We start from the raw sequence: 14,640 nt of genomic DNA, 5'->3' as shown, positions 1-14,640 counted from the left end.
AATGTGTGGGAAGAGGGGATTCTTCAGTCCCTGGCCCCATTGAGACCATACTGGTGCAACTGATGCCCCAGGCAGTCTCTTGCAGCAGTGATTCAGAGCTGGTGGCTGGCTCCCCAGCCCTGTGCAGCTTGGCTCCCTCCAATTAGGCAAGGGAATGAAAGGAACTGTGTGCAATTTCCAGCAGCTGGTAACTTCCTCACTCTGCTCCCAGATCGATCCGGCCAGGAGCCTGTGCTGCATGGCTTCACCCATGGGGTCAGAGGAGGGAACGGGCACTCGGTGCTGGCGGTTCCCAGGCATCATCCCAGAGGGAAATACCTTTCCTGCTCCCATTGGCAGAGGTGAGCGTTGCCAACAAAGCTTTTCCACCTCTGACTGATTATTTTGCTTGAAATGTAGTTCTTTTACAAAACCTTCCTCGTTTTCCCCTATAGCCTTTCAGGTGTTGCATTTTATCCCAGAGGTTAATTATGTTTTGAGTGGCCGAGCTGGAAATAGGGAAGAAGAGGCCTGTGATGGGGGTCCTGATCTTCAAAAGAGCCCCCAAAGAGTCACAAGGAACAGGAAATGCCCACTCCCATTTCCAGAAGTTCTGAGATCCCGGTGTTTCCTTCTCACCTGCACTATGGAAGAGCCAGGCAGCTTTCCCCTTTTCCCAACCCTCTCTGCTCCTATAGGCATCCTGCAGGGTTTGGGGTCCCCCCACAATCCAGCCCTGCCTGAGTCACCCACCATTACCAGTGATGGGTTATGCTTGCACCCTGGTTTGCTGCTGTGGTTCCCATTTGTTTGTGGCACCTAGGGCTGGATGTTTCTCCCCATATGCAGCTCAGCATCCTTCAGGGATGACCTGGGGATGGCTGAACCTCGTGGCTTGTCTCTCTGAGCCTCCATCCCCAAAGTCACATCCCCAGGCCAGCGCTGGCTGCTCCAGCATTTCCAGCTTTGCTGTGGAGTCGCTGCCAGTGCAATATCAATAACGCTTTACTATAAAAAAAAATTAAATAAATACAGGATAAATGTACCGATTCCTCCCCGCGTGTGCACACACAAACTCACACTCACCCACACGATCGATCCCTGTTTAATTAAATACCGGCAATGACTGTCACGTGGGGGCAATTCTGCTGACTTAGGCACTTTGGGATTTTTATGCATCTATTTCTGCTTTGCTTTTCCATTAACTTATTTTTCCCTTTGTAATAAGGGGTTGTCAGTGTAATTTATACAGCGGAGCAGGAGGCACAGGCAGCCCGGGGAGCCATTCACAGCTTGCCAGGGATAAACACAATTACACATTTTTAAATGTCAGACTTCAGGAGGAGAAATGAAAAAGGTAAACTATATAAATCTTAGAGGGAGAACTGCTCTCTCTTTGAGGAGCGGCTTTCCAGCCAGCTGCTATGCCCCCATGTCCAGGCACAGGCATATCCCTCTGCTTATTTGAAGGGTTGCAATGACTTCATAGCAAGTGGGAGGGATGCTCATCTCTCTCATATTCCCACTGAGTATTTGAAACAAAGCAGAAGAGCATTGTGCACAGGTTCCCCCAGCCTGTCCCCTCCTCACCCAGTGCAGGACAGCTTGGGGAGAGCCTGGCTGCTCCCTGCTCATTCCACAATCAGCAGCTTTGATCTCGTATGCGATTAAAAGAGGATAGTTCAGATGGATTAAATGAGAGCCACTTACATAATCTGTTTAAAATTCCAGCAGAGCATATTCAAAGGGAAGGAGAGCACCACAAACTCCCACTTGTTTTGCAAGTTAGGTAGGAGTTTCATTACTGCTTTCCTACTCTTTGGGAGCTTAGGGCAGGTGACAGCAGCCGCATCTCCCATGTGTGCCTACGAGAGAGATGAGATAGCAAAGAGTGGAAGCAGGGGGCTGAGAGTGCCCAGGTTCTGCCAATGAGCAGCTGTCTGAGCTCTATAAAAGCTGACTGGTGGTGCAGTAGGGCTTGATACCTTGGGAAGGTGCTTGTTGTTATGGTCTGGGATGCTGCTAGGTGGCTCTTGGTCAAGGTACGTCTCTTCCCCTTGGCTTTGGGGGTGGAGCTGGGGCTGGAGGAGGTCAGAGTGTGGTCCCTCTTGGGGTTGAAAAGTTTCCAAGGGGAAGAGATGAAACTCTTTAGATGCTGCTTGGATAGGGAGAAGCTGAAGCTCCTTGCTCTCTATGTGCTTAGTGCAGGGACCTGTCCCAGCAGTACGCATGCTGAAGGGCTTGGGTAGCAGAGGATGGCAGTGCAACCAGTAGGGCTGTAAATGTAGGCTTGTAGATCCCCTGTAAGATGCTTTGTGATTGTATGAGCATTTTCCTGCTGGACTGGGAGGATGCTGCTGCAAAGCAAGGTAAGAAGAAAGGAAGTGGGCATCTTCTGATGCAGGGAGTGGGAGGAGAGCTTGAATTATGAGTTGTGTGGCTGCCGCTCTTGTAAGAATGGTGGGTGGCATGGAAGTGCAGATTGCCTCAGGGTGCTGGGTGGGGATCCTGGAGATGGGGATAACTGGTAGGCTGGGGGATGGTAAGAGGTCAGATTTTGGGCTGGCAGGGATAACACTGGGCAGGACTTGAAAAGGAGGAGCAGCTCAGTCCTTCCAGAAGTGTTACTGGCCTTTGGACCTCACTGATGTGGCAAAGGTAGAGTAGGTGGCTGGACAGCAGCTGTAAGGAGGAGGGAGCAGGGGGTATTGGGCTGAGTAATGGCATGAAGAGGTAGGATCCCTTTTAGAAAAGGCCACTGTAAGAGACTGGATTATAGGGAGAAGAAATCTCTCAGTAGATTTAGAGGAATGTTGTCATATAGGAGCATTTGCAGTAGAAAGCTGGTTTGGAGAGCAGAGCATGTAGTAAATTAGTGGGTGAGGTGTCTTCTTGGCCTTTTTGTAGAGGGTATGAAACCTTTTCACAGGACTGCTGCTAGGAGTATCAAAAAGAGTGATCTTATACCTATCTGAACATAAAGGACATTGCTGTTGGACAGTATAGACCTTGGGAGCATGAAGGTCTGGATCTCTGACCTGACTTTAGAAAACAAGATGTCAAAGGCATTTTGGCTGCTGCTGTTATACCATGGTTATATTCATCTAATGGGCTGCAATTTCTAGAGCAGCGTTGCTCCATTAAGGCTGTGCTGCTGTGTTCACAGCCTGCATGGCTCCTGTGTATTGGATGGACAGTGAAACAATAATAGGGAATCTCCCACCTGCTGGCCGTAATCCATTAATTCAGCTCCTTTTGGAAGGGGCAGGAAAAGGGTGGCAACTTGTGCCCAGGTGCCTGGAAATGCTAAACACACAGGACCAGAGCTGAGATAGCTCATGGTGTGCAAGTTATGATGGTGTCTCCTGAAGGAAATGGAATTGGTCATCACTGATGGGTGGGGGAGGGGGGGGAAGAATCATCTTACAATTCAGTGCTGTCTGCAGAGTCATCTATGTACTCCTGAATGCCTCTCCAGGCACAAGCACCTCTTCAGCAGGATGCTTTTCACAAGTCTGCTGCTCACCTTGCATAAGCCTTCTGAGCAATCTCCCTTGCTGTTAAGTTTAGGACCCTGCTAGGAAAGAAGAAAGTAATGCAGGATCACAGAACAGAGCAGTGTGTCACTAATGAACATACAAAAGAGCGACTGCAGCCAGAGAAAACAAAATGCTGGGCCCAGGCAGTGGAGGTTTCCGAAGTCTTTGCTTGAGTAGGAAACAAGGAATCTGTTTACAGAGCTAATGCAGGGATGAAAGGGAGAAACAGGACTTACAGCTTTTTATGGTATGGCTCGAGGAAAAAGGAAGGGAAGCACTGCTGGCAGGAATAAAACTTGAAACACAAGCAGCTGGTGCTACAGTCATCATAGCTGGACATAAAACAAATGAGACGACGGAGATGTTTGGATTTGGGCTTTCTGGCATCTATGTAAACAGGGGGTTACTGTCAATAGCTCTGTCCATTAGCTTTGACTCTAGCTACAAAGAGAGCATGAGAAAATTGTCTGAAAAGCAGAAGTGGCTGAGTGGCCGGGGAAGCAGAGCTCAGACCTTAGCACCTGGAAGCAATAAGCTTGATCAGGGGAAGTCTGTGTGTGCCTCATTGTGCTGCACCAGGGTGCAGAACTGTGTTCTTCCGAAGAGAGGAGAGGGAGCTGTCTGGGGATCCATTCAGGTCTTCTAGCAAAATGTTACATGTACATAAGGCTGATCTCTGCCTTGTGTATATTCAGGCATCCTCTGAAAGCTGTGCCCTTCTGCATACCTGCCAGGATGACTGACTTCTCAGGGCAAGGGCTCAATCTGATGCTGTGCTCTGCAACCCATGCTGCAGCTCCACACGGTGCTTTCCAAGGGCTTATGGTCAAGTCACCTTTGAACCTCGAGTTAATGTGCATTGCCCTGTAGCTCCAACTCTTCTTTGGCATGCTGAACCTCTGTGTCTCAACGGTCTCCCTTGTTCTCTGTTTGAACGCTTGCACCGATAGTCTCAAAAGCTGCCAAACCTGGGAAACTGTCTCAAACTGATTAGCTTTCCCTGTCTGTTCCTTTATGGCCACCAGGTTCTCAAGGGCTGCTGAAAGTCGGCAGATGTTTGCTGAAATGGGCTTCAGATCTGTTCCTACTCTTGTTATTCACAATCTGTTTAGGAACTGCTGTAACCTAATACTTGCAAGAGTAGTGGAGGGACGCTCGCATATGCCATTGGATAGCATCATTTTCCTTATCAAAAAAATTCCTTTTTGTGCTTATTCCAAGCTATAATCTTGTCCTCCCATGTGCATGCGGTCTTCCTATCTTCTTTAACAAGCACCTTGTGTATGGAAACATTTGGGTCACCAACAGAAAACGGAACGCATCCAACTGAATAATACTGGGCAGAGATGTGCTTTAGAGGAGCCTCCTTCAAGTCTTTCCTCTCTGACAATGAGTCATCTACAGCTCCTCTGCAAACCCAGCTTTCCAGCAAGCTTTGTGCTGCTGTTGTACTCCACTCTTCCTGAATATTATTCATGTGTGCGCATTTGCTTGCAAGGGCGTATTGAAAGATTGAGAAAAGCCACACTAACATCAGCACACATGGCATCATCTGCTGCTACTGCTTACCTTGCTGCTTCTAACAGCTGTGGTAATCAGTAAAAATGAGACACAAAGACTTGAACGTGAAAAAGTCCATAGTAGACTCTTTTTCCTAAACAGCATCTGCATCAAACTGTTACAAAAATGAGTGTAACTTCGAAAAGAGAATTCCTACAGAATGCCTCTCTTTATTTGTCCAAGAAATCTCAAGGGGCCTTTCCTAAGAAGCCTTCAAATATCTGTATTGGGCACTTACTAGTTATACATCCTCTCAGCTATCATACCAAAGTAATTTTCTTTTCTCCAAATTTCATCTTAATGGTGGTTTATAGCATATGTTCAGTGTTATTCATTAGCTCTGGGTAAATAAACCTAAAAATGAGGAAGAAACCCACAATAAATATGAACAGCAAAAGGCTGGTTTAAGGAAGATTCGAGGAGAAGCGAAGCAGGAGATTTTCTACTTTGGCCATTAGTGTGTTGTTTGGAAATCACTCAGCCATTCTTGTTTACTTTTCCTGACAGAATTATGTGATTACAGTACATTACTATCCCAATTTACGGCAGAAAGGCGATAGCTGGAGGGTACTTAGGTGGGGATTATGATCAGAAAGTTGATGCTACATGTGGAAGGTGAGATTTTGCACGTGGTGAGGGCTGAGCTCTGGTGCTGTGGTGTGGGTCCCCTTCCCTTGGGTGCTCACCCAACAGCTCGAGGGCATCCATGGGTATGGCCAAGTGGGAAGGAGTCACAAATCCCAAGTCACAGTGCTGGCAAAGCGAGTCCAAGAGCAGTGCTGTACAGACTGAGAAAGCAGCAGCCAAAACTGTAATTAGATTTGATGTGGTCCAGTGTCTTGCTGTGATGGAGATGATCCAAAGGCAGCTCTGGAGCGGTTGAGAGCTGCCAATGAGGTGCACTGCATCTAGCCCCAAGCTTAGTGCTGCTCTCCTGGGCATTGGCATAAAGAATTCAGAATATAGTGCAGGTAATACAAAAAGTCAGTGTGGACTCGGGCAAAAAACGGAGGAGGCAAAAGACAGGAAGATGTCTTTCTATGCTATTACTGTTGATGGGAAGACTGCAAAGGCATTCAGGGAGGACTTCTGTGAGAGGGAAGCAGTGGACCTAGCACTGCAGGAGAGATTTTCACAGCTGGGAGCATGTGCTTGCAGAAGCTGTGTGCCAGTGCTCAGGAGGAGCATGAAGGGAAGAGTTTGGACAGACCTGACGGTAGTATCCTGGTGTGAAAAAGTCCAGCAGCAGTTTGTTTTAGAGGTATTGCTCAAGCTTTAAGGATGAGACGAAGCAAGCATGAGCTTGGGAGGGGGCAGGAGGAGGAGCAGTGCAAAGCACCGGTTGCTGCAGCAGTATCCTTCTGGGCAGCAGGTCACAATTACCTGCCTATTTCTGGAGCTGGAGTGTGCAAAGGGGTTTGCTTGAGTCCTCTCCACACCTGTAGCAAAGAAGCTTCAGCTGTGCACCTGCCCTCAGGGTGGGTGAGACAGGCAGGGCCCACCAACACCCTCCATTGCATAGGGTCTTCCACTGTGATGCAACCCAGCTCTTAAACTGGGAGACTGAGCTCTGTCCCACTGAGATATTTGCTCAGCCCTATGGTGTGTGGATGGAAAGGGAGCTAGGGTGTGAACCATGGTGGTAGGCTCCCAGTTGTGTGCTGTAAAGAATAACCTTTCCCATTCACTTCTTCACACGCAGAGACTCAAATTACCCTCAAAGAGCTTCTTCAATTTTCTTATCCTTCAGAGCTTCCCAGACCCAGGATCAGCTCAGGCAGTGAGTGAAATTGCTTGCAAATAGCTCATTTCCCAATAATTAAATCCATTGTTCTGTAACAATGCTGTGGATTTTTGAAGATATTATTATTTTTTAAATGATTACATGCAAACATATAATTTGATCTCTCCCATTTAAAAGCACATCAGGAGATCTTGTCAGCGAATTATTGTGGAAGAGAGAGTGGGAGAGGTAGGTTATTGCTGGAATATCATCTACTGCCTCGACAGAATTAATTTGTAGAAAGATGCAAAGTTAGAACACTAATTTGCAGTATTTATTCCCAGAGGTCAAAACATTACTGCAAAGAGTAGCTGTAATGTGGGATTTCAGAAAGTGCTCAGGCTTAGCAGGAGCAATCCCTTGGGCACCTGCAGCAGTACACCTGCTCACCTATTGCAAAGCTATGAGGTGGGTTGTTCTGCTCTCGCCACGAAGCCCCTCAAGGAGAGTGTTTAATGCATGATTCTTTTTTTTTTTTAATTGCATTTTCTTTCTGCCTGTATAGGGAAGCCAATCTGTCTTTCTGATCCCAACGTAACAAATCACTCTTAGCCATGAGAATGAAGGAGCGAGGCTGGGAAGTTGAAGATGTAGAAGAGAAAGATGGGGGGGGACTGATGGCCAATTAGCCAATACTATGTTCATTAGGGAGGGGCACTGCATTTCACTTAAGTAGTTCTTGAGCTCTGTGGAAGTCCAAGGAAATAATAAATAAGGTTTTGTAAGCAATAACTTGCATTTAATCTCCTCTGAGTTCCAAGGCTTGTCTTTCCTTAGTTAAATTACCTCAAAATGCCAGCGGGTGGTAAAAGCTGGGGGTATCTACAGGCATATGATTTGTGACAAAATGTTGTTGATACTCGAAGAAAGTTTTATAATGAGATTAGGAAGCTGATAGGTGTTCTTGATTATCTCCCCAGGCTAATACTGGAAGAAATCTTTATTCACAGAATTAAGTGACACTGTATTTCTGCGGCTGGATGAGGAGCTAACAAAAGTCTAGAAGTAAAATTTGTGGTTTTAGCACAGTAAATCAAAGGGGGAGCCCGGCTTGGGAGGTGTGGTGTCTCTTCATCTGCCTCTAACTCAATATTAATGTCTTTCTGAAATGTCTGCCCCTCTACAGTAGTCAAGACTTATGCTAAGGAAGGGACCTTAGGGTTCTGGGTTAACATTGAGCTGGATCATTATTTTCTCTCAACATTTGAGTATATGCAGACTTTCAGGAAAACAGATGAATAGTTATGGAAAAATGGTGGAAAGGGGTCTGTGCTCAAACCTCCTGCTATGAGTGGCTGTTCTAACAACTGGTGCCACCAAGAAGTTCCTCCCCCTTCCTCCCTGCACTTTGGGTAGGTGTTGGCTGAATTAACTCTCACTGAGCCTACTCTTCTCCAGATTTGGATGGTCCATTCCCCCCCCCAGCCTTCCCCCGTGGTTTGTAAGCAATGGGCTCCAAACACCTCAATACCTTCTGCTGCTCTCTTCCTGGTTGCTGTCTGTTGCCATTCAGCTGGGGGCCCAAAGCTGGAGGTGACAGCCAGGTGTGGCCTCCCTGATGCTGGGCAGAGAGCACGGTGAGTTCTCATGGCCTTCCTGTTATGTCCACCCCAGCAAAGCCTGGGATGAGGCTTGTGTTATTCATGGCAAACGCTCTTCTGTTCCCAGCTTTCACTGATGCCAGGTGTGGTGATGACCCATATGTGTCATTTCGCACTTCACATTGTATGCTGGGGAATTTCTTGGCCCCATCCCCAAATTCTTCAAGATCCCTCTGGATGGGAGCTCTACTGTTTGCTATGTCAGTCATCCTCTCTAATTTAGTACTATCCACAGATTTGCTGAGGGTGCACTCTGTCTCATCACCCAGGTAGCTGATGAAGATATTGAACAATATCAGCCCCAGTATTGACCCCTGAGGCACTCTGCTTATTACTGGCTGCCAACCAGATGTTGAGCCATTGATTACCACACTTTGAGCCTAGCAGCCCAGCCAATTTTCAAGCCATCTAATAGTCCTTTCATCCAGCTTGTACTTCCCCAGCTTCCAAATGAGAATGCTGAGGGAGACAGCGTCAAAAGCTTGATCAACCTGGCTTCGTTGAATTAAGGCCAAGTCTGAGGTTATTAACTGAAACAGCAGACATGCCTACACAACCAAATGAAGGAGTGATTGCAGTGTCTGCTGCTGTAACCGTGCTGGCTCTAGGGCACAGTAACAATAGCATTAACATGGGTATTAGCTCCTGCTAACAAGCAAAGTAAAAGCTCCTGAGGAATTGCACTTACAAGTGCTGCTTTCTAGCAGAAGCTGAAGTCCACACTCCTGCATCTTTGCTGTTCCTATTCTGTGCCAGTTTGATGGAGCAAGGATGGGCATGCTAGCGCATGCAGCAGCATTTGGTTTTGCTGTATAATCACACCTAATAATTTTCTGCTGACAGAGCTGGCTTCTCAGAAGCACAAGGAAGCAATTAAAAACTGTATTTGAAATCATTACACAAAGACAAACCTTGCACCTTCTGCTGCTACAAGGCCCTTGAATGGGTGAGTGCATTAGTAGGGAGATAAAGAATTCAGACAAGAAAGTGAGGCATTTTGGTATTTATCCACGTTTGTGATTTCCATGTTCACATACATTATGGATGCTGTGTATGCCTATTCAGATGGAGTAGTGCTGCCAGATATATTATGGTGATAAACAAAGAAGAAAACATTTAATTGACCCAAAATGACTATTGCTGTTGGTGTCAAATGCATGAGAACAAAGCTGGTCAACTTGAATCAAAAATCCTCAGCTGGTAGAGACATTTTAGTAAGGACTTGAGACAGCTGCATAGTGCAATTTCTCTCACTAATGATTCTTAAATTAAGAAATTAACCCCCTTCCACAGGCATTTGGATTGTGCCGGAGTGGGAGACAGTAACAAAAATTGGACTGGAGTCCATGGTAATCGCAACCACAGACGGTGCCAGCAATACTTATCTTTTTTGAGCCCCAGTGCTTGCAGAAATGAGGCATTCCAGGTTGCCAGTTATGATTCCTTTAGAGAAGGAGAAGTTACCAAAGGAAATGGTGCACATTGTGTTCTGCAATATGTTCATCAGGTATGCTGGGCTTGCCTAGAGGTTTTGCTTTGTGCTAGCACGGGGTTAAAGTCAGTCTTCAATAGCCCATCTCCTCTCATCAACAAGATCAAATCTCTATTGCCAGAACATCTCTGTGCAAATCTAAACCAGAAAACATAGCGTAAGTCTTATGTCTACTGCTGGGTTTTAGGCATCAGTGTTCGGTACAGAGTGCTACAAAGGTCTGGTCTGGCTGCTCACTGTCAGTATTTTTGTGTAAAGCATCCAAAGCTTGTGACTCAATTTGACCTCGTAGACTGAGCTCCTGTTGGATCAGTTCATCACAGCATCGTAGAGCTGGGGTATTATCCCACCAGCATTAGGAGCCCTGATGTGGGGTTTAATATGTTGTCATATTATGACATTGTCAAGCTGTCTGCTGCTGTGAATGGAGGAATCTTCAGCTGGGTAAGCCTCAGATCAGCAGCAGGGCTCAGTGTGATGGTTCTGTAGATGAAGGACTCCATGATGCTTTGCCTTCCCCATAAGAAACTCCTGCAGTGCAGCGGGAGGTGTAGGAGGCATGTAGGGATTCCTGTAGCCCTCACCTTAGCATGTCCATTCATTGCAGGCTCACGGGCTTAGCTGAGCTTTGGTCAGATTTGATTACTGGACCCTGGGATGTACTCACTAGTGGTCATGTTGCAGTCCTGTTGACTGTTGTCAGTGCTTTGGTTTGCCCACATTTGAGCGTGAGCTTCAGATGACTGAGGTCAAGATGTTGCAATCTGACAGAACTTCAAAGCTTTTGGGAAATCTGTAAACGTTCACAGGTCTTGGACTGTATCCATAGATTTTTTTAAGGCTTTTTTTTTTTTTTTACCACTTCATGTTTATGTTCTTTCTAAAGCTCTTCTGAAAGAATTGATGCCTGGAGATATTCTCTTTGGCTTTTGCTAGGTGTTCATCTCCTACCAACAAGAACAGGCTGCTTTTGTGCATGTGATCTTATAATAGATTGCTTTTGCCCCATTGTAAGAAACATCCTTGACTTAAGAATTCACACTCATTCCCTCACCCTCCTGCAGGATCTTTTTCTATTTTCTGCAGCAGTGTGCGTAACTGGCATTATTTCTTTCCTTCATGCCTTTTCCATGAGTTCTCACCTGTTCACTGATTTTAACAGTTCTGTCGTATTTGGAGAGTTTCAGAAAGAGCAAAAGTTCCCCAGCCACAAAATCTTTGATATTTCCAGCCATTCCCTCATTTCTATCTAGGTCAGCACCTGTTTGGGGTGTAATGCTCAATGTATGGTGAGCTGCTTTCTGGTCACCTGAAGCCCAGCACATTATTTGCTGTGTCAGACAGGACTGAGATGCTAAAATATATTAATTACTTCAAAAAGCTATGGCAGAAGCGTACAGATTTTCTTGTTTTGTAATTTCCTCTTCCACATCATTGCTTACAGTGCCTTGCCTTGAAGTGCTAAGATAAGTTTAGTTATCTTTGGAGTCTTAGATCTATACTTCACAGTAATATTAAGATTGAAATATTTCCCCTGAATAATGCTCACAGAGGTGCCTTTCTATAATCCATATTGCATGCAGGTATCATTTGAAACACTCTGAAAGGTGCTGACTATTTCTCTCTCATTTTTGCTGGGGACGGTGGCTCATTGCCTCTGCCTCCAAACATGCCTCTTCTCCACGTGTGCAAGCTTTCCTCAGGTTGCATGGTGAAGTCAAGCTGATTAGTTCTCTCAGGAGTAGATAATGGCAAAATTATTGGAAGACAGGCTACTTCAGAGATGCCAGGCAAATGGGTAATAGAGGAACCACTAGGGCTTTAATTTATTTTCCACGTTATCCTGACAAATTTAGGAAAGAAGAGAGCTCGGTGCTTTGCATCCTTGTTTTCTGCATTGAGGAGCCCAGGATGGCTCTGAAGATCACTTTGCTGCCAAAACCAGTTGTCTTGTGTTCTCTCAGACTTTGCAGCTCAGTACTCTGCTTTCCCATTGGCCTCTGCCCTGCAGCCTATTCCCGCAGGGTACAGTCCTGCTTTGCTTCTGTGCCTACAAGACCATCACTAAACACAACACGCCACCCCTACAGAGATTCTTTTGGAAGCCTCTTGGCTTTCTGCTCCTTTCCTCTCCTGTGCGTTGTTCCATCTGCTTCTGGAGTCATCCTGTTTTTCCCATTTCTGAGACCTTTTCATCATCTTTCAGGTACATACCACTGCTTTTAAGCTCACCCATGCAACCACAGGCTTTTGCTCAAAACTGCAGTCTCTTTTGAGTCTGGAGAGGTGAGCCTGTTTTGATTGACTCTCTTGACGTATCTCCCTTCAGTCGACATTGAGAAGCCAGCTTTGCCTGCCTTCGTTTTATCTTTTTTTTTTTTTTAATTCTGGATAGGAATGATATGTTGTCTTAAATCCTTGCTGACTACTTAAAATTCTCCCACATCTTTGGAGTGTTTAATTATTCCCCTTCAGGAGCAGGTTTAAATTGACTGACTTCCTTTAAGGCTGTGATTTCACATGTAATGGCAGGGCTGCTTAAATTATTACAGGCTGGCTCCCTCCCTCGTGCAGCTGACTGACCTGGGGAATGAAGCACTTCAAAACCAACACTTTCTTTCCCAGCTGTGTTAAATCCAACAGGCTCCCTCACCCCTGTGCCCATCCACGTGGTGCAGCAGAGGGGATGCAGAGCATCCGCTGGCATACAGCGGTGGCATGAAGCGTGGGTGGTATTTTGGTCTGGATTTTGTCTCGGTCTCCCATTCTCTGGGGGGACTGCTGATGTTCATTAACAGCTAATTGGTGCTGGTGAGCTGTGACTCTTTACCCCATAGTTCTGCAGCTACTCCGGCAGCAGCAGCTGATTCTTAATTGCTAAGTCTGAGTGAAGCTGTGGGTTCACAGAGATTGCCCAAGCTCTGTTATCTGCCTTTGCCTGACAATTACACGTAGTTTTGATTAGTAAAATTTTGATGGGTTTTACTGTTCTGTTTCTTTGATGTTGTGAGAAAGCTTTAGCAGCGCTGCTGAGCCGCTCCCGTGAAGTGTGCCAATGTTATTGAGGCACGAGAAAATGGGCAGGAGCTGCTCAAAGAGGCACTTTGCAAACCAGATTCTGTTCCTGACGGTCACCACCTGAAGGAGAAATGGTGGGTGGGAGAAGCAGGCAAATTTTTCCCATCAGCCATCTTGACCAGTAGCTCTCCCCATCCCTCAGTGTGCTGTTCTTTGTCTGTTCCTCACCCTGTACTTCCTAACATTTGATCTGTCTGGGTTTTTCTTTGGGCACTGAGCTGGTATTTTCAAAGAGCTTGCTATCACAGTCCCAGTGCAGTGATGTTTCTCAGGGATGGTGGTCAGCCTACAGAGCATTGGCAGGTGGGAGGTTCAGCTCCCTGTATGCACTGCTTCCCCTTTCATTTCTGGTTCTTCTGTCTTATTTCTCAGGTCTGATGATAGTGCAGAAGCTCTCTTCTCTAAATCTTGTTCAAAGAGGGAGGTTTGCTCTACATCTTTGCCTTTCCGTAAGACTGCTACTATCTTCTGTCGTACTCTTTTGGTGATGACACTGAGTCCCTGTGACTTGGTCATCCATGTTACTGGCTCTTTTCCACTGCCTTTTCATGTGCTGCTGCCCAAGGCTCCTTCTGCTTTGGGTGAAGTTTGTCCTCCATCTGCATCAATGCACAGTACTCGCCCATGGGGCTGGGCATCTTACTGCATCTCATGGCTGCAGCTGAGCTTCCCCTTGCACTGGGGCTCACCTGGGGCCAGGCCACTTCCCCAGCCAGCATGGATGGGAGGAGTGAAGCATCAGAAGTTGCAGGTTGGTAGAGGCTGAGTATCTTGGACCTTATTTTGTTGTTAATGTCTCATCCTAATTTTCATGATTTTGCCCGTGCTGTTGTCACCTTAATACAGGGTCAGGGCCCAAACATGCAGCCTCTCTGCCAACCTGTACAGCAGAAACCATGGGACTAACTTAGCCCAGTTGCATAAATGTGAGAATTTGTTTCATGTCATGTTAAATTTGTGAAATCCAACTACAAGGTGCTAAACCTTCTGAATTAGATGAGGGATTCTTTTGATAATTATGGTTTTCTCTGTAACATGTGAATTCTGTAAGCTGTTTTGTTTCACTACACCTTTTTATGGCCAAAGCCATCACAAAACTGGCTAGGCTAAGACCTGGGAGAAACCTGAATTCTCTCCAGCAAATGCCACTGGGGATTACTGGAATTCAAAGGATCCTGCTTGAAAGTGTCCTACAAGTAGGAGCTGTAGTGCAAGTAAAGATCAATCATGATTTGGAGGAACAGTAAATGAGGTGGAAGCTTTCTTACCTGCATGCATGCACCAATACAGGCTGGGGGATGAGCTGCTGGAGAGGAGCTCTGCAGAGAGGGACCTGGGCGTCCTGGTGGACGACAGGTTGGCCATGAGCCAGCAGTGTGCCCTCGTGGCCAAAAAGGCCAATGGCATTCTGGGGTGCATTAAGAAGAGCGTGTCCAGCAGGTCGAGGGAGGTGATCCTCCCCCTCTACTCTGCCCTGGTAAGGCCTCATCTGGAGTACTGTGTCCAGTTCTGGGCTCCCAGTACAAAAAAGACAGGATCTCTTGGAAAGAGTCCAGCGGAGGGCCACAAAGATGGTGAAGGGCCTGGAGCATCTCCCCTATGAAGAAA

General features: G+C 46.4%; 1 long non-coding RNA gene across 2 annotated transcripts in view; it reads left to right on the top strand.

The window, feature by feature from the left end:
- Nucleotides 1-1,896: 1,896 nt before the first annotated feature.
- Nucleotides 1,897-14,640, top strand: part of LOC104913233 — a 15,895-nt gene continuing 3,151 nt past the window's right edge. Inside the window, exon 1 of one of the 2 annotated variants that reach the window (XR_004161369.1) lies at nucleotides 1,897-2,021. This is a non-coding gene — a long non-coding RNA (uncharacterized LOC104913233). The remainder of the gene's footprint in view (nucleotides 2,022-14,640) is intronic. The other variant, XR_004161370.1, reaches the window with a different exon arrangement.

This window comes from Meleagris gallopavo, chromosome 15 (assembly GCF_000146605.3).
Source record: "Meleagris gallopavo isolate NT-WF06-2002-E0010 breed Aviagen turkey brand Nicholas breeding stock chromosome 15, Turkey_5.1, whole genome shotgun sequence".
NCBI classification, from domain to species: Eukaryota; Metazoa; Chordata; class Aves; order Galliformes; family Phasianidae; genus Meleagris; species Meleagris gallopavo.
The sequence above is the reverse complement of the archived record's forward strand: the minus strand, read 5'-3'. Positions and strand labels throughout refer to the sequence as shown.